This window comes from Macrobrachium nipponense, chromosome 27, assembly GCF_015104395.2.
Source record: "Macrobrachium nipponense isolate FS-2020 chromosome 27, ASM1510439v2, whole genome shotgun sequence".
NCBI classification, from domain to species: Eukaryota; Metazoa; Arthropoda; class Malacostraca; order Decapoda; family Palaemonidae; genus Macrobrachium; species Macrobrachium nipponense.
The window spans coordinates 9,409,593-9,425,441 of NC_087216.1; the positions used below are offsets into that span (position 1 = coordinate 9,409,593).

The 15,849-nt window shown below is 46.3% G+C and overlaps 1 protein-coding gene across 1 annotated transcript in view; it reads left to right on the top strand.

Moving 5' to 3' along the window:
- The window catches only part of LOC135200808 (vacuolar protein sorting-associated protein 4-like), a 116,300-nt gene that overhangs the window by 21,614 nt on the left and 78,837 nt on the right, over window positions 1–15,849 (top strand). The gene's annotated exons all lie outside the window — the stretch shown is intronic.

Sequence of the window (15,849 nt, forward strand, 5' to 3'; positions counted from 1 at the left end):
CAAGATGTGCTTTGGTGCTCCGTAAAGGACCCCACTCGGCCCATGTCGAAGAATGCTCTTTCCTTTTTTCTGAGAAGCCTTATTACAGAGGCACATGTTGCCTGTAAGGAAGAACATTTTAGACTACTGAAAGTGAAAGCTCACGAGGTGAGAGCCATCGCAACTTCGCTTGCATTCAGAAAAAATATGTCTGTGCGGAACTTGATGGAGGCGACTTTTTGGAGATGCCAATCGGTTTTCGCAACCACTACCTACGTGATGTAAAAATCACATATGATAAATGCTTCGCCTTGGGTCCTTTCGTATCGGCGGATTCGGTGCTGGGGCAGGGAGCTGAAACTTATCCTGTGTAAATTTTTTATATGTTCCCTATATTTTATATTGTTGTTGTTTGGTTGTCTAAAGAAAGAGGTTGCAGGAGGCACCTCTTTTTGTCGTAATATTAACCCTTTGTACTTTGGTTAGGTGGTCTGGTTGGTTTTGGCTCCTTGCAGAGGTAGTGGTAAGGATCTGTTAGGTAAGCGGACAAGGTCCCTCTAACAGGCATCCGACTTAGGGATTTCTACCACAATAGGGGATCACATATCCCAGTGGTAGATCCGAGAGTCTTTCAGCATCAGGTCACGTCCTAGCTGTAGCTCTCCAGGCAATGCAGACTCAGAGATAGTATCTATGAAGTCTTCATCCTGAAAAGGTGAGAACCAAGGTTTTTATATCCTACAACATTAGTTGTTTCCCGTCTTACCTGTATTATTGAGCTGTCTCTTACCCTCCACCAAGGGTGCCAATCAGCTAAGTATATATCTGTCAGGGAAGTTCATGTACAAAAATGATATTGTTAAACTACAATAAAGTTTTGTACATATCTTACCCTGGCAGGATCTAATGCCGATTAATGGCCCACCCAGCCTCCCCATCAGGAGACAGGTGGAAGAGAAAAATCTGACAAGCTTACGGGAGTGGTTCGTACAATCCCCGCCCACCCAGCGGCGGGTAAGGTAGACCACCTGACCTACCTGTCGCGTGTGCCGCGAGATTTGAAATTCTGTCGGGAACGTCGGAGACTATAGCTAAGTATATATCTGCCAGGTAAGTATGTACAAAACTTTATTGTAGTTTAACAATATCATGTTACGAAAGGTTGTTGCTGTAAAGTCCCGAGATTCGCCTGGACCACCAAGAACTATTTTAAAACTAGCGCCCCGCCAACTGAGTAAACTCGCCACCATCCTCCCGCTCTCCCATTGGTTCCTGATGCTAGTCACCCCATTAGATCCTGCTCTCCTATTGGTCAGCATCTACCCCTTGTGCTTTATGTATTCTATTGGTAAAAGGATGCTGTAAATTGAAAAACTTACTCATGCAATACATTTAATAAAAAAAAAACATTAGGTAAAGATAGAATAAAGAATAGAAATGAATGGTTATTATACTGTTTGGTAATTTCAGTAGTTGAAGAGAGATAATGAAAATTTATGGCTTACTGTGTACTAGGAAAAGTGATTGCTTGGCGATCGTTCGGTACTCGTAAGTGCTGGATGTAAACAGAAGTTTGGAATCTTTTTTTTTGTTTGTTTGTTTATTATAGTTAATGGTTACTTAATAATTATTTGAAATGAGTACATGCAATACATTTAATAAAAAAAATTGTGAATTAGATATCATAAAATATAAAATAAATCAGACTGCTATCATCGAGGCCAAATATGCTAAAATCCTAATATATGCAGTAAAAATGGGTTTGAGCATTACATGCAGTTGAATATTACTCAAGTATGTACGTACAGTATTTTGCCTCTTTGGAGTCATATTTCTAACGTCGGATCGGCGTCATGACCCTAGAACGTGTTGTAGGCCTGGAAATATAATTTACTGGGGTGTTTTTGTAGGGCTTGGAACAGATTAGGCATTTTACATGTAAAATGCGGTTCAAGATACGAAAAACTCATGATTTGAAGGCCGCCTTGGAACGGATTAATTTCATATCTCGAGGTACCACTGTACAACAAAATTTGCAAGCAGGAAGGGAGATGAACAAATCCACTGTGACATTACAGTAGTATGACAGTTAAATTCTTTTTTTTTTGTACATGAAAACTTACCCAGCAGATATATACTTAGCTATAGACTCGGTCGTCCCGACAGAATTTCAAAACTCCCGGCACACGCGACAGGTAGGTCAGGTGATCCACCATTCCCGCCGCTGGGTGGTGGGATCTGGAACCATTCCCGTTTTCTAAGTCATAATTTCTCTGTCGGTTGAACGGACAACACCTATTGTTCGTTCCTCCATCTTGGATTTCAACTCGTTTGCCGAGAATTTGGATTGGTTTTTTGGTGACGTATTCTGTTTTTTCTCTGGCTTGGCATACGCTTATTGTGGACTGTTTTTCGACTTTGGTATTGGCTACTCTTTCACGATGTCTGACGCTAAGGCTTCACCTATGTTTAGAGTTTGTAGTAGGGAAGGTTGCAAGGTTAGGCTACCGAAATCGGCGGTAGATCCTCATAATGTTTGCGCTAAATGCAGAGAGAATGAATGTTCTTTTAATAACACCTGTATTGAGTGCGAAAACCTAACAGAGCTTGAATGGAAGGAGTTATCTTCATATGTTAGGAAGCTTGAGAGAGATAGAGTAAGGAAAGCTTCAGCTAGGTCATCTAGTAGATCTTGTTCTCTAGAACAAGAAGTTGTTAACTCTCCTACTACTAACGATTTTCCCTTAGCCACAGCTGCTTCTCCCTGTACTGAATCCAAAGATTCTTCTTCAGAAAGGGAAAATGTGAAAGCTTCTATCAAGAAACTACAAGCTCAGTTACGAGCTCTAAATGAAGGTAAGAGTGGTGATAGTGATTTACACAGTGTCCCCAGTGCAGTGGAGGGGGGCGTCTGACTGGTTCCTCATTGCTCCTAGGCCTAGACCTCTTCCAAACTCCCAGGACCAGGGGAGGAGGAATGTTGAAAGCCGCAGGGAGGATGCAGAACATCCCCAACGGTCAGGCGTCCCTTCGGCAGATCCTGTTGTAAAGTCCCAGGCTGCCTTGGATAGCCGCAGAAAAGGCATCCTAAGGGAGTGTTTTTCGTCTGAACTCTTCCTCCTCCTTAAAACGAGGATGGAGTTCGGCCTCTCAATCGCGCCCTTTGAAGAGAGCCTGGAAGGCGCCAAAAGGAGACGCGGCTGATTCCAGCCCAGAGCGTTTTCCCGAGTATTGGCCCTCGGAACTAAGAGACGAGCAGGAGGAGCCCTCTCTTCAGGATCCAACGAAGAAGTTCCTGATTAATCTGCAAGAGCAGTTGTCCTCTTTAGTAGGCTCCTTCACTAAAGATTCAACAAGGAGGAAAGATGTTTCGCTCCCTGTTAAGAGTTCCTCTAAGCGCCCCTCTTCGTATAGGAGAGAACCCCCACAATCTCCAAGGCGATTATCGCCTTCGTCGAGAGACTCGTCGGACAGGAGTTGTTCTCCTGACAGGCGAGTCCTTTCGCCCTATAGGCTTTCTTCTCCAAAGCTCCCTCTGGTGGACAAGGCTTTGAATCCTGGCAGACAGGAAGTACGTAGCCTCTCTCCTGCGAGACGCCGTGAATCGAGCAGAAGTCTCGATCGGTTTAGGTTCAAGGAACCTGAAGAGAAACTAAACCAATTCAGGTATCAGGATCCTTTGGGACTACAGGACCAGGAGCCAGTCAGGCGCAAAGAGGCAGTGAGACGCAAGAAAGGGTGTCAAGAGCCTCTCAAGCCACAGGATTCAGGACGTCAGGAGTCTGCTAGAAGGCAGGAGTCAGGACGCCAGGATCAGGGCGCCAGGAGTCAGGACGAACCAGGAGTACGTTAGGCGTCAAGAGGTCAGGAACGCCAGGAGCCTGTTAGGCGTCAGGAGTCAGGGCGCAGGGATCCATTCAAGCGCCCTGAATCAGGGCGTCAGGAGCCTATCAAGCGCCGCGAGTCTGGTGAACCTAAGTGCCTAGGCAACAAGAGTCTAGTAGGCGCAAGAATGTTTCGGACCGACAGGAGCCTCATTCTTCGTATAGAAGTTCGATCTTTCAGCGCTCCCCTTCTCGGGAAAGGAGTACTTCTCCCGGGAAGAGCCCGATCACTCCCAAACGGTCTCCTTCAGTGGATCCGTTGGAACAAGTATCGGACGAGGAGGAGCCCGTAGATGTAGCAGTTTCTGACTACAAGAGGCTCTCTTTCTTTGCTTCTCGAGGAGTTCGGAGACTCCCTTCATCCTGCTGATCCTCCTTCACCAGGATCATTAATGTCGAGTACAAAAGCTCAACAAGTCGTCTTCCTTCGTCAAGATGCGCCCTGCTCTCTGTATGAAAAAGGCTTTAAAGACCTTTTCGGAGTGGTTAACCTCAAGAAGGGAAGTGGGCAAAACAGTTTTTTCCTGCCCTCCTTCCAAGTTAACAGGGAAACCGGGAAGGTGGTACGAGACCAAGGAACCCATGGGGTTAGGCCTCCCTTCATCCGCAGACGCGGATTTTGCCTCTCTAGTGGACTCCTCCAGGAGGAAGTCTTTGCTTTCTGCTAAAGCAACATGGGGCATGTGTGAGCTGGACCACCTTCTAAAGGGCCTCTTTAAGACCCTAGAAGTGTTCAATTTCATGGACTGGGTATTGGGAGCATTAGCTAAGAGAGCTCAGGACACTGACTTTGTCTCCATGGAAGAACTTTCAAGCGTCCTGGCTTGCTTGGACAGAGCGGTTATGGACGGTTCCGTAGAAGTTGCCTCACTTTTCGGAACAGGAGTCTTAAAGAAGAGATCGGTCTTTAGCTCTTTTCTAGCAAGAGCCGTATCACCTTTACAAAGAGCATCTCTTCTTTTTGCACCTTTGTCCCCTCATCTGTTCCCACAGGAGACTGTTAAGGAGGTTGCAAAATCTCTTACGGAGAAGGCAACTCAGGATCTCCTCACTCACTCAGCCAAGAAGTTTAGGCCGGCCGTGCCTATCGAAAAAAGAGAGAGACCCTCTTTTGTACAGCCCTTTCGAGGTGCCTCCTCTTCTAGGACCCCTCTTAGAGGTCACAGACCAGAAAGAAGGAGTAGACCATCTAGAAGGTCCTTCGGGAAGTCTAGATGAACAGGGAGTCCTCCAGACAAAAGTAGGCGCCAGACTACTCCAGTTTGCAAAAGTCTGGGCGCCAAAAGGGACGGCCGAGGCGGATTCCTTGGTCCCTCTCGATCCTGAAAAAAGGATACTTGATCCCCTTCAGGGAAAATCCTCCCTTGACGACAACTCCAAGGGAGTTGACTGCAAGATACTCGGATCCGGTCCGAAAACTTGCTATTTTACAGGCAGTGGAACAGATGATTTCCAAAGAAGCGGTAGAACTGGTTCAAGATCTCCAGTCTCCAGGATTTTACAATCGGTAGTTCCTGGTACCGAAAGCATCGGGGGGATGGAGACCGGTTCTAGACGTCAGTGCCCTGAATTTCTTTGTTTTGAAGAAGAAATTCGATGGAGACGTCTTCCTCTGTTCTGTCCTCGCTTTCTTCGTCCAGGGGACTGGATGGTGTCCCTGGTCCTTCAAGATGCGTATTCCATGTGCCAATCATCCGGCAGCAAGGAAATATCTAAGATTCATGTTCCAAGGGAAACAAGTTATTACCAAGTTCCTCCGAGCGATGTTTTTGTTTCGGTACTTTTCGACTGCCCCTCAAGTCTTCACAGACATCATGAAGAATGTAGCTTATTGGGCTATATCTGGAAGGGATCAGGATCTCATTATATTCTGGACGATTGGCTAATAAGAGCCCAATCGGAGAAAAAATGTCTAGGGGGACCTTTTACTTACTCTAAAATTGACAAAGTCCCTGGGACTTTTAGTCAATCGCGAGAAATCCATGCTGACTCCCCAGCAAAGTATTGTCTATCTGGGGATTCAGATGGATTCTCAGGATTTTCTAGCGTATCCTTCGCAGGAAAGGAGAGAACGCTGCCTGGAAAAGGTGGCAGTCTTCTTAAGGAAAGAACATTTTTATACATGCGACTTACCAGGCAGATATATACTTAGCTATAGACTCCGTCGTCCCGACAGAATTCAAAAACTCGCGGCACACGCTACCGGTAGGTCAGGTGATCTACCATTCCGCCGCTGGGTGGCGGAATCCCAACCATTCCCGTTTTCTGAGCCAGATTTTCTCTGTCGCTGAGGCCGGCAACAACTGTTGTTTGGTCTCTCCTGATTGGAATTCTGCTCTTTTGCCGAGAATTGGTTGGACTCATTTGGTGAAGTACTCTTGTTTATTCTCGGGATTGGCATACGCTTATTTTGGACTGGATTAGGACTTGGATTTGGTTTTTTCTATTAAGATGGCTGAAGTTAAAGTAACACCTAAGTTTAGGGTTTGTGCAAGGGAAGAATGCAGAACTAGGTTGTTTAAAGCAGAGGTAGATCCTCATACGCTTGTAGTAAATGTAGAGGTTCTGAATGTGCGGTTGATAGAACTTGTGCTGAATGTGAAGGGCTTTCGGAGCAAGGATGGAAGGATTTAGCTTCTTATATTAAGAAAAGAGAGAAGGATAGAGCTAGGAAAGCGTCAGCTAGAAGCTCGAGTAGAGCTTGTTCTTTTGAGCCTGAATCAGAAATTAACAAACTAGATGATGTTTCTCCCATAACCTCAGCCCCTTCTCCCTGTGTTGAATCTAAGGGTTCATTTTCAGAAATGGAAAAAATGAGATCCTCGATCAGGGAGCTTCAGGAGCAGCTTAAAGCCATGGAAACACAAGGTAAGAGTGTCAGTGAATACAGTGACCCCAGTGCAGTGGAGGGGGCGTCTGATCGGCTCCGCATTGCTCCTAGGCCTAGACCGCTTCCAAACTCCCAGGACCAGGGGAGGAGGAATGTCAAAAGCCGCAGGGAGGATGTGGAGCATCCCCAACGATCAGGCGTCCCTTCGGCAGACCCTGAAGTATCGACCCAGGCTGCCTTGGATAGCCGTAGAAAAGGCATCCTGGAAGAGTGTTTTTCTAGCGTCGGACTCCTCCTCGTCCAGGCGTGGATGGAGCTCTGCTTCGAAGTCTCGTCCTCTGAAGAGATCGTGGGTAGCGCGAAAGAGACGCTTTTGATTCAAAGCCCAGAGCGATTTCCAGAGGATTTTCCTTCGACTAGTAAGAGGGCGAGAAGACCGTCTCCAGCGCCTCAAGATCCGACAAAGCTTTTCCTGCTTAATCTACAGGAGCAAATATCCGTCCGTTGGTAGGCGCTTCTACATAAGGATTCGTCTCGAAGGAAAGACTCCTCCCTTCCAGTGAAGAGATCAAAATTATCTTCTCCTGGTAGGAGAGAAGTTCCTCACTCTAGCAGGCGCTCGTCTCCGGAGAGACTCTCTCGTTCTCCCTTTAAACGATCCTCTCCTATCTATAGGAAGAAAGTTCCCAGCGGTAGCCGCTCGCAGAGCAAGCGGTCAGCTACGTCTCTTAGGAGAAGTCAGGAGTCGGACTCCTCTTCTGAGGATCAGGATAGGCGTCAAGAGCCTAAGAAGCAGGAGCTTGTGAGAAACATAGAGTTGACAGAGCCTAGTAGGCGCCAAGAATATTACAGGCGTATAGAGCCTAACAGACGCCAGGAGTCTTGTGAGAGGCGTCAAGAGCCTACAAGGAGTCACGACAAGCGCCAGGAGTCAAGCAGGCGCCAGGAATCAAGCAGGCTTCAGGAGTCGAGCAGGCGTCAGGAGTCGGGCAGGCGTCAGGAGTCGGGTAGGCGCCAGGAGTCTAACAGACGCCAGGAGTCGAGCAGGCGTCAGGAGTCGAGTAGGCGCCAGGCGCCTTGTACGAGCTTAGGGCAGAGTAAGACCCCTTCGCACTTTATGAGTTCTTCGGAGAGTAGGAGCCCTTCACCTGGTAGGAAACAGGTGCCTGAGAGAAGATCTAGTGCGTTTAAGAACTCTATTGCGCCTTGTAGTAGCAAGGATTTGTCACACGGACAACGTTCTTCTTCGTTTGACAGAAGTCCCTCGACAACTAAGAACCGCTCTTCTCCGAAAGGATCCCCAGGCAGCCGAGACTTAGAAGAAGTCTCGGATGAAGAATTCACCTGTGGATGTAGTAGTCTCTGATTATAAGAGATTGTCCTTGTTGTTGTTGCAGGAGTTCGGAGATAATCTTTCAAACCAGCGGATCCGCCCTCTCCAGGATCTTTGCTATCGAGCACGAAGTCTCCAAAGGCATCCTCATTTGTAAAAATGCGTCCAGCCCTTGAGTATGAAAAAAGCGTTCAAAGGATTTGGAGAATGGCTTAAGAATAAAAAGAGAGGCGGGCAAGACTGTTTTTTCATGCCCTCCTTCAAAGTTGACGGGTAAACCTGGAAGATGGTACGATACCCATAACCTATTGGGCCTTTAGGAACTTGGCCGTTCATCGGCAGACGCAGATTACGCCTTCCTTAGTTCGAATTCTTCCAAGGATGCTCGCTCTACAGACTACTATCAGCAAAAGCTACTTGGGGATGTGTGAACTGGACCATCTACTAAAGGGACTCTTTAGGACGCTCGAAGTATTTAATTTTCTGGACTGGGCTTTGGGAGCCCTTGCGAAGAGAGCCAAGATCCCGAATTTGTCACGATGGAAGAATTATCGAGCGTGTTATCGTGTCTGGACAGAGCGGTGATGGACGGTTCGGTGGAAGTGGCTGCTCTTTTTGGATCGGGAGTTTTGAAAAAGAGAGCAGTGTATGGGTCTTTCCTGTCCAAGTCAGTATCTCCTCTACAGAGGTCGGCCTTGCTATATTCGCCGCTTTCGAACCACCTTTTCCCACAGACACGGTGAGGGATGTAGCAAAATCATTAGCTGGAAAAGCCACACAGGATTTACTGACACAGTCAGCAAAGAGGTTCAAGCCTGCGGTTCCTTTTCAAAAGAAGGATAAAGCACCTCTCAGCAGCCCTTTCGAGGAGCCTCTTCCTCCTAAGAACCCCTTTTAGAGGTAGAAGACCGGATACCAGAGGAAGACCTTCCAGGAGGCTGCCAGGGAAGGCAAAATGAAGAAGAAGTCCTCCAGATAGCGGTAGGCGCCAGGACTGTCGAAATTTGCCAGAGTCTGGGCGAGAGAGGGCGGACAGCTGGACCCTCTCGATCCTCGAGAGAGGATACCTCATCCCCTTCAGGGAATATCCTCCCTTAACAAGAACTCCAAGGGAGTTAACAGCGAGATACAACGATCTTGTCAAGAGTCAAGCTCTCCTGCAAGCAGTAGAACTTATGTTGTAGAAAAGGGCAATAGAACCGGTTCAAGATCTCCATTCACCAGGTTTCTACAACCGTCTATTCCTGGTACCAAAAGCCTCGGGCGGGTGGAGGCCGGTTCTGGACGTAAGTGCGCTGAACGTCTTTGTGATCAAGAAGAAGTTCTCGATGGAGACCTCTTCCTCTGTACTTTCTGCTCTTCGCTCCAGGGGACTGGATGGTATCCCTGGACCTTCAAGATGCATATTTCCATGTGCCAATTCATCCGGCATCAAGGAAATACCTAAGATTCATGTCACAGGGAAGAGTGTTTCAATTTCGAGCGCTTTGCTTCGGACTTTCGACGGCCCCGCAAGTCTTCACGGGTATCCTAAGGAATGTGGCTCATTGGCTACATTTAGAGGGGATCAGAATCTCGATGTATTTGGACGACTGGCTAATACGAGCAAAGTCGAAGCAACAGTGTCTTGGAGGACCTTTCGATCAACATTAAAGATGACGCAGTCATTGGGACTCCTAGTCAACCCCAAGAAGTCCCAGCTGGATCCCCAGCAGAACATAGTTTATCTGGGGATTCGGATGGATTCTCGGGGTTTTCTAGCGTCTCCGTCAACAGAGAGAATAGAACGCTGCCTTACAAAGGTGTCGGGGATTTCTAGGAAAGAACATTGTTCCGCGAGGGAGTGGATGAGTTTGCTGGGAACCATTTCCTCGTTGGAACAGTTCGTTTCCCTAGGGAGACTGCACCTAAGACCACTTCAGTATTATCTGAAGGAGAACTGGGATCAAAGTTCCCAGGACCTCGAAGAGTCATTCAGGATAACGGACAAGGTCAAACAAGATCTTCGGTGGTGGTTAGACCCGAAGAAACTCGGTCAAGGAATATCCTTGCACATAAAGAGCTCCCTCCGAGCGTTGTTTGCAGACGCATCGGACGTAGGGTGGGGAGCAACGTTGGATTCGCAAGAAGTGTCGGGAACTGGGAAGGAGCTCAAGTGTCCTGGCACATAAACAAAAAGGAACTGAAAGCCATTCACCTAGCTCTCTTGCACTTTCAAGAACAGATATTAGGATCGATCATTCAGGTCAATTCAGACAACACGACAGCCCTAGCATATATCAGGAAGCAAGGGGGAACTCATTCATTCTCCCTTTACGAGACAGCGAGGGAGTTGTTGCTTTGGGCGCAAGAGAAGCAGATCTCTCTTCTAACGAGATTTATTCAGGGAGAGAGAAATGTTCGAGCGGATCTGCTAAGCAGAAGAGACCAAGTGCTCCCCACCGAATGGACTCTCCACCCTCAAGTGTGCGATCAGTTATGGGGGTTATGGGGAAGGCCGAACGTAGACTTGTTCGCAACCAACTGGAACAAGAGGTTGGAAAATTATTGCTCCCCCATCGCGGATCCAAGAGCAATAGCGATAGACGGTCTCCTCATGGACTGGAAGGGAATAGACGGGTACGCTTTTCCCCCCTTCAAACTGGTAGGGGAAGTAATAAGAAAGTTTGCCTCCTCAGAGGGAACGAAATTAACTTTGATCGCTCCCTTTTGGCCAGCCCTAGATTGGGTGACAGAGTTGCTGGAGTGGATAGTGGATCTTCCCAGATCGCTCACACTAAGGAGCGATCTTCTCAAACAACCCCACTTCGACAGGTATCACAAAAACCTCCCCGCTCTAAGTCTGACTGCCTTCAGACTATCGAAGGACTCGTTAGAGCGAGGGGTTTTCTCGCGAAGCTTCAAAAGCAATCGCAAGAGCCAGGAGACCATCCACATTACGGGTGTACCAGTCGAAGTGGGAAGTGTTTAGAAGATGGTGCAGGACGCATGAGCTATCCTCTTCCAGTACCTCTATAATCGACATTGCAAATTTTCTTCTTTACCTTAGAAGAAAGTGTGGCCTAGCGGTATCTACGATCAAGGGGTATAGAAGTATGCTGGCCTCGGTGTTTAGGCATAGGGTCTGGAGGTGTCGGACAATAAGGATCTACATGACCTTATTAGGTCTTTCGAGACCTCAAAAAGTCAGATTAATAAAAATCCCAGTTGGAACTTGGATATAGTGCTGCATTACTTGATGTCTGAAAGATTCGTACCTTCCAATAATTGTTCTTTAGGGATTTGACGAGGAAATCTCTATTCCTGTTCGCCTTAGCCACGGCAAAAAGGGTGAGTGAACTTCAAGCGTTAGAGGGCAGAGTGGGGTTTAAGAAGGAGGCTGCAATTTGCTCTTTTAGCCTCTCTTGGCCTTGGACCAAGAACGAAAACCCATCAAAAATCCGTGGCCTAGAAGCTTCGAAGTGAAGGCACTCTCTTCTCTTACGGGGGAAGAAAAGGAAAAGACCCTTTGTCCAGTAAGAGCGCTAAAATTTATCTACAAAGAAAGTCTCTTTTGGGAGGTACGCAGGAAAGTCTTTGTGTTCGGTCAAAGATCCTACAAGGACCAATATCAAAAAACGCCCTTACGTTTTTTCATTAAAGACGTTATTAAGGAAGCGCATCTTAAATGTGGTGAAGAACAATTTAAACTCCTCAGGGTAAAAGCACACGAAGTGAGGGCCATAGCAACCTCAATGGCTTTTCATAAAACGTGGTCCCTTCAAAATCTAATTGAATCCACGTATTGGAAGTGTAACTCAGTGTTCGCCTCTCACTATCTAAAGGATGTGAGAGTTACTTATGAGAAGTGCTTTTCACTGGGAGCATATGTTGTCCGCGGATTTAGTGCTGGGAGGAGGAGCTGAGGTTAATCCTAATTAGTTAGGTTATGTAATTTTAACATTATGGTGTTTGGTTTTTATGGTTGACTGAAAGAGGGTATAGGAAGAACCCTTTTCAGTTCTTAGATTTAACATGGTTAGAGAGGTCAGGTGGTCGGGATTAACTTTTGGTCTCCTCGTTGTGCATTATGTAAAGCCTAAAGCTCTGTCATGTAAGAGGGCTAGCCCCCATTGATAAGATACAGGTCAGGCTCTGCCATGTAAGCGGGTAAGCCCCATTGGTACGATCCATGCAGGTTCTGTCGCGTAAGCGGGCTAGCCCCCATTGACATGATCCAGAAGGGCTGTTCGGTCATAGGTGGTTTACCTCACTGAAGCTCTTGAGGCAGCAGACTAAATGACAGTAATCATGAAGTCTTCAGCAAAACAGGTAAGAACCAAGGATTGATATCCTACAACAATTGTTGTTTCCCGTTATTAGAATTTTGTTTATATATATAGCTGTCTCTCGCCCTCCACCAAGGGTGTCAATCAGCTAAGTATATATCTGCCTGGTAAGTCGCATGTATAAAAATGATATTGTTAAGATACAATAAAGTTTTATACATACTTACCTGGCAGATATATACGATTAAGGGCCCACCCAGCCTCCCCTCAGGAGACAGGTGTAAGAGAAAATCTGGCTCAGAAAACGGGAATGGTTGGGATTCCGCCACCCAGCGGCGGGGAATGGTAGATCACCTGACCTACCGGTAGCGTGTGGCCGCGAAGTTTTTGAATTCTGTCGGGACGACGGAGTCATATAGCTAAGTATATATCTGCAGGTAAGTATGTATAAAACTTTATTTTGTATCTTAAAAACAATATCATTGTTCCGCGAGGGAATGGATTGAGCTCTGGGGACCCTCCCTCCCTCCGATGGAACGGTTCGTTTCCTTAGGAAGACTACACTTAAGACCCCTTCAATTTTATCTGAAGAAGAGATGGGATTGGAAGTCCAAAAATCTGGGAGAAACCTTTCCGATCTCGAAAGGAATCAAGGAGAATATACGCTGGTGGTTAGATCCACAAAAAAACTAAGCAAGGAATCTCCCTTCACTTTAGAGAACCCTCGCCTAGCGTTATTTGCAGACGCCTCGGATTCAGGGTGGGGGAGCGACCCTAGGTTCGGAAGAAGTGTCAGGCACTTGGGAAGGAGAACAAGTGTCCTGGCACATAACAACACGAAAGAACTAACCATACCATTCATCTAGACTCTAGTTCATTTTATTCGAGGAACAGGTCTCAGGTCTGGGGATTCAAATCCACTCGGACAACACAACAGCCCTCGCATATATAAAGAAACGGGGGGACGCATTCCTTTTCCCTGTACGAATCAGCAAAGGATCTGCTGATTTGGGCTCAGGAAAGGAAGATCTCTCTTCTCACAAGGTTTGTGCAGGGAGAGAGAAATGTCCGGGCAGATCTGTTGAGCAGAAAAGACCAAGTCCTACCCACGGAATGGACTCTCAATCCTCAGATTTGCCAACAACTGTGGCATCTGTGGGGAAGGCCCAATATAGACCTGTTCGCGACCAACGGGAATCACAGATTAGAGAACTATTGCTCCCCGATCTCGGATCCACAAGCAGTAGCAGTAGACAGCTTTCTGCTAGATTGGACAGGCTTGGACACATACGCCTTCCCTCCTTTCAAGATAGTAGGGGAAGTATTGAGGAAATTCGCTTGCTCGGAAGGAACAAGAATGACCCTCATCGCTCCCTTTTGGCCAGCTCTCGATTGGTTCACAGAGGTGCTGGAGTGGTTAGTAGATTTTCCAAGATCGCTTCCACTAAGGAACGATCTTCTCAAACAACCCCACTTTGACAGATTTCACAAAAACCTCCCCGCTCTAAGTCTGACCGCCTTCAGACTGTCGAAGGACTCGTCAGAGCAAGGGGCTTTTCGCGCAAAGTGGCGAAGGCTATTGCAAGAGCCAGAAGATTCTCCACCTCTAGGGTGTATCAGTCGAAGTGGGAGTTGTTTAGAAGATGGTGTAAGGGGAAGAAAATATCCTCTTCCAGTACCTCTGTAACTGAAATCGCAGATTTTCTTCTATTTTTGAGAAAGGACTGTAACCTGGCAGTATCAACAGTAAAAGGTTACAGGAGTATGCTGGCCTCAGTCACTCGACATAGAGGACTAGATCTGACCAGTAATAAAGATCTCCATGACCTTATAAGGTCTTTCGAAACCACGAAAGACCATATAATCAAGAAACCTAGCTGGAACTTGGATGTGGTCCTCAAGTTCCTAATGTCGGAAAAACTCGTACCGTCTCACACAGCTTCATTTAGAGACTTAACTAGAAAGTCCTTATTCCTCTTTGCTTTAGCGACAGCTAAGAGAATTAGCGAGTTGCAAGCTTTGGAAGGTAAGTGGGTTTTTAAGAAGGATTCAGCGATTTGCACCTTTAAAACACTTTTTCTAGCAAAGAAACGAAAATCCCTCAAAACCTTGGCAAGAAGCTTTGAGATAAAAGGACTCTCTTCACTAACAGGAAGAGAACTAGAGAGGACTTTGTGTCCAGTCAGGGCACTCAAGTTCTACCTGAAGAAGAAAGCGTTGCTAGGTGGTACAGAAGAAAGTCATTGGTGCTCTGTAAGAGATCCGAAAAGATAGATTTCAAAGAATGCCCTTACGTTCTTCATAAAGGATGTAATAAAGGAAGCTCACCTTAATTGCAATGAAGAGCACCTCAAGGTTCTCAGAGTAAGAGCGCATGAAGTGAGAGCCATAGCTACGTCAATGGCATTTCACAAAACATGGTCTCTTCAGGCACTTATTAAGTGTCTACGTTTTGGTGGAGATGTAATTCGGTGTTTGTCTCCAATTACCTAAGAGACGTAATGATTTCTTACGAAAAGTGCTTTGCTCTGGGAGCGTATGTTTCGGCGAATTCCAGTGCTGGGCAGGGAAGGAAGGAGCTGAGGCTAATCCTTCTTAACTTACTTTAGTGTTTAAATTTGTCTTTATTGGTGGTTGTTTTTATTGGTTGATTGTTAGAGGGAATAGGGGACCCTCTTGCAATTCATAGGTTATAACAGTACTAACGTGGTCAGGTGATCGGGATTGGCTTCAGTGCTCCTTGTGTTTATTTATAGAAACCTTAACTCTGTCATGTAAGAGGGCGAGTCCCCATTGATATGACAAAGGTCAAGGCTCTACCATGTAAGTGGGTCAGCCCCCATTGGTACGATCCAGAGTAGGCTCTGTCGCATAAGCGGGCTAGCCCCCATTGACACGATCCAAAGAGTTATTCAGCCATAGGTCCATACCTCGCTGGGACTCTTGAGGCAGGCAGACTCATCGACAGTAGTCATGAAGTCTTCAGCCCAATCAGGTAGGAACCATGGATTATTATATCCAAGAACATATGTTGTTTTTTCCCTGTTTTGTAATGTATTTACTATTAGTATTATCATTATGTTTTAGCTGTCTCTTACCCTCCACCAAGGGTGCCAATCAGCTAAGTATATATCTGCTGGGTAAGTTTTCATGTACAAAAATGATATTATTGTTAAGATACAATAAAGTTTTGTACATACTTACCTGGCAGATATATACGATTAATGGCCCACCCATCCTCCCCTCAGGAGACAGGTGGAAGAGAAATTATGGCTTAGAAAACGGGAATGATTCCAGATCCCGCCACCCAGCGGCGGGAATGGTGGATCACCTGACCTACCTGTCGCGTGTGCCGCGAGTTTTGAAATTCTGTCGGGACGACCGAGTCTATAGCTAAGTATATATCTGCCAGGTAAGTATGTACAAAACTTTATTGTATCTTAACAATATCATTTTTCTTTTTCCTTAAGCCACAAAAAATTTATATTAAATTCTATACATTGCTTTAGGTTAATGTAAATTTATGCAGGAAAGAATTGTATGGTCTTTTGATGT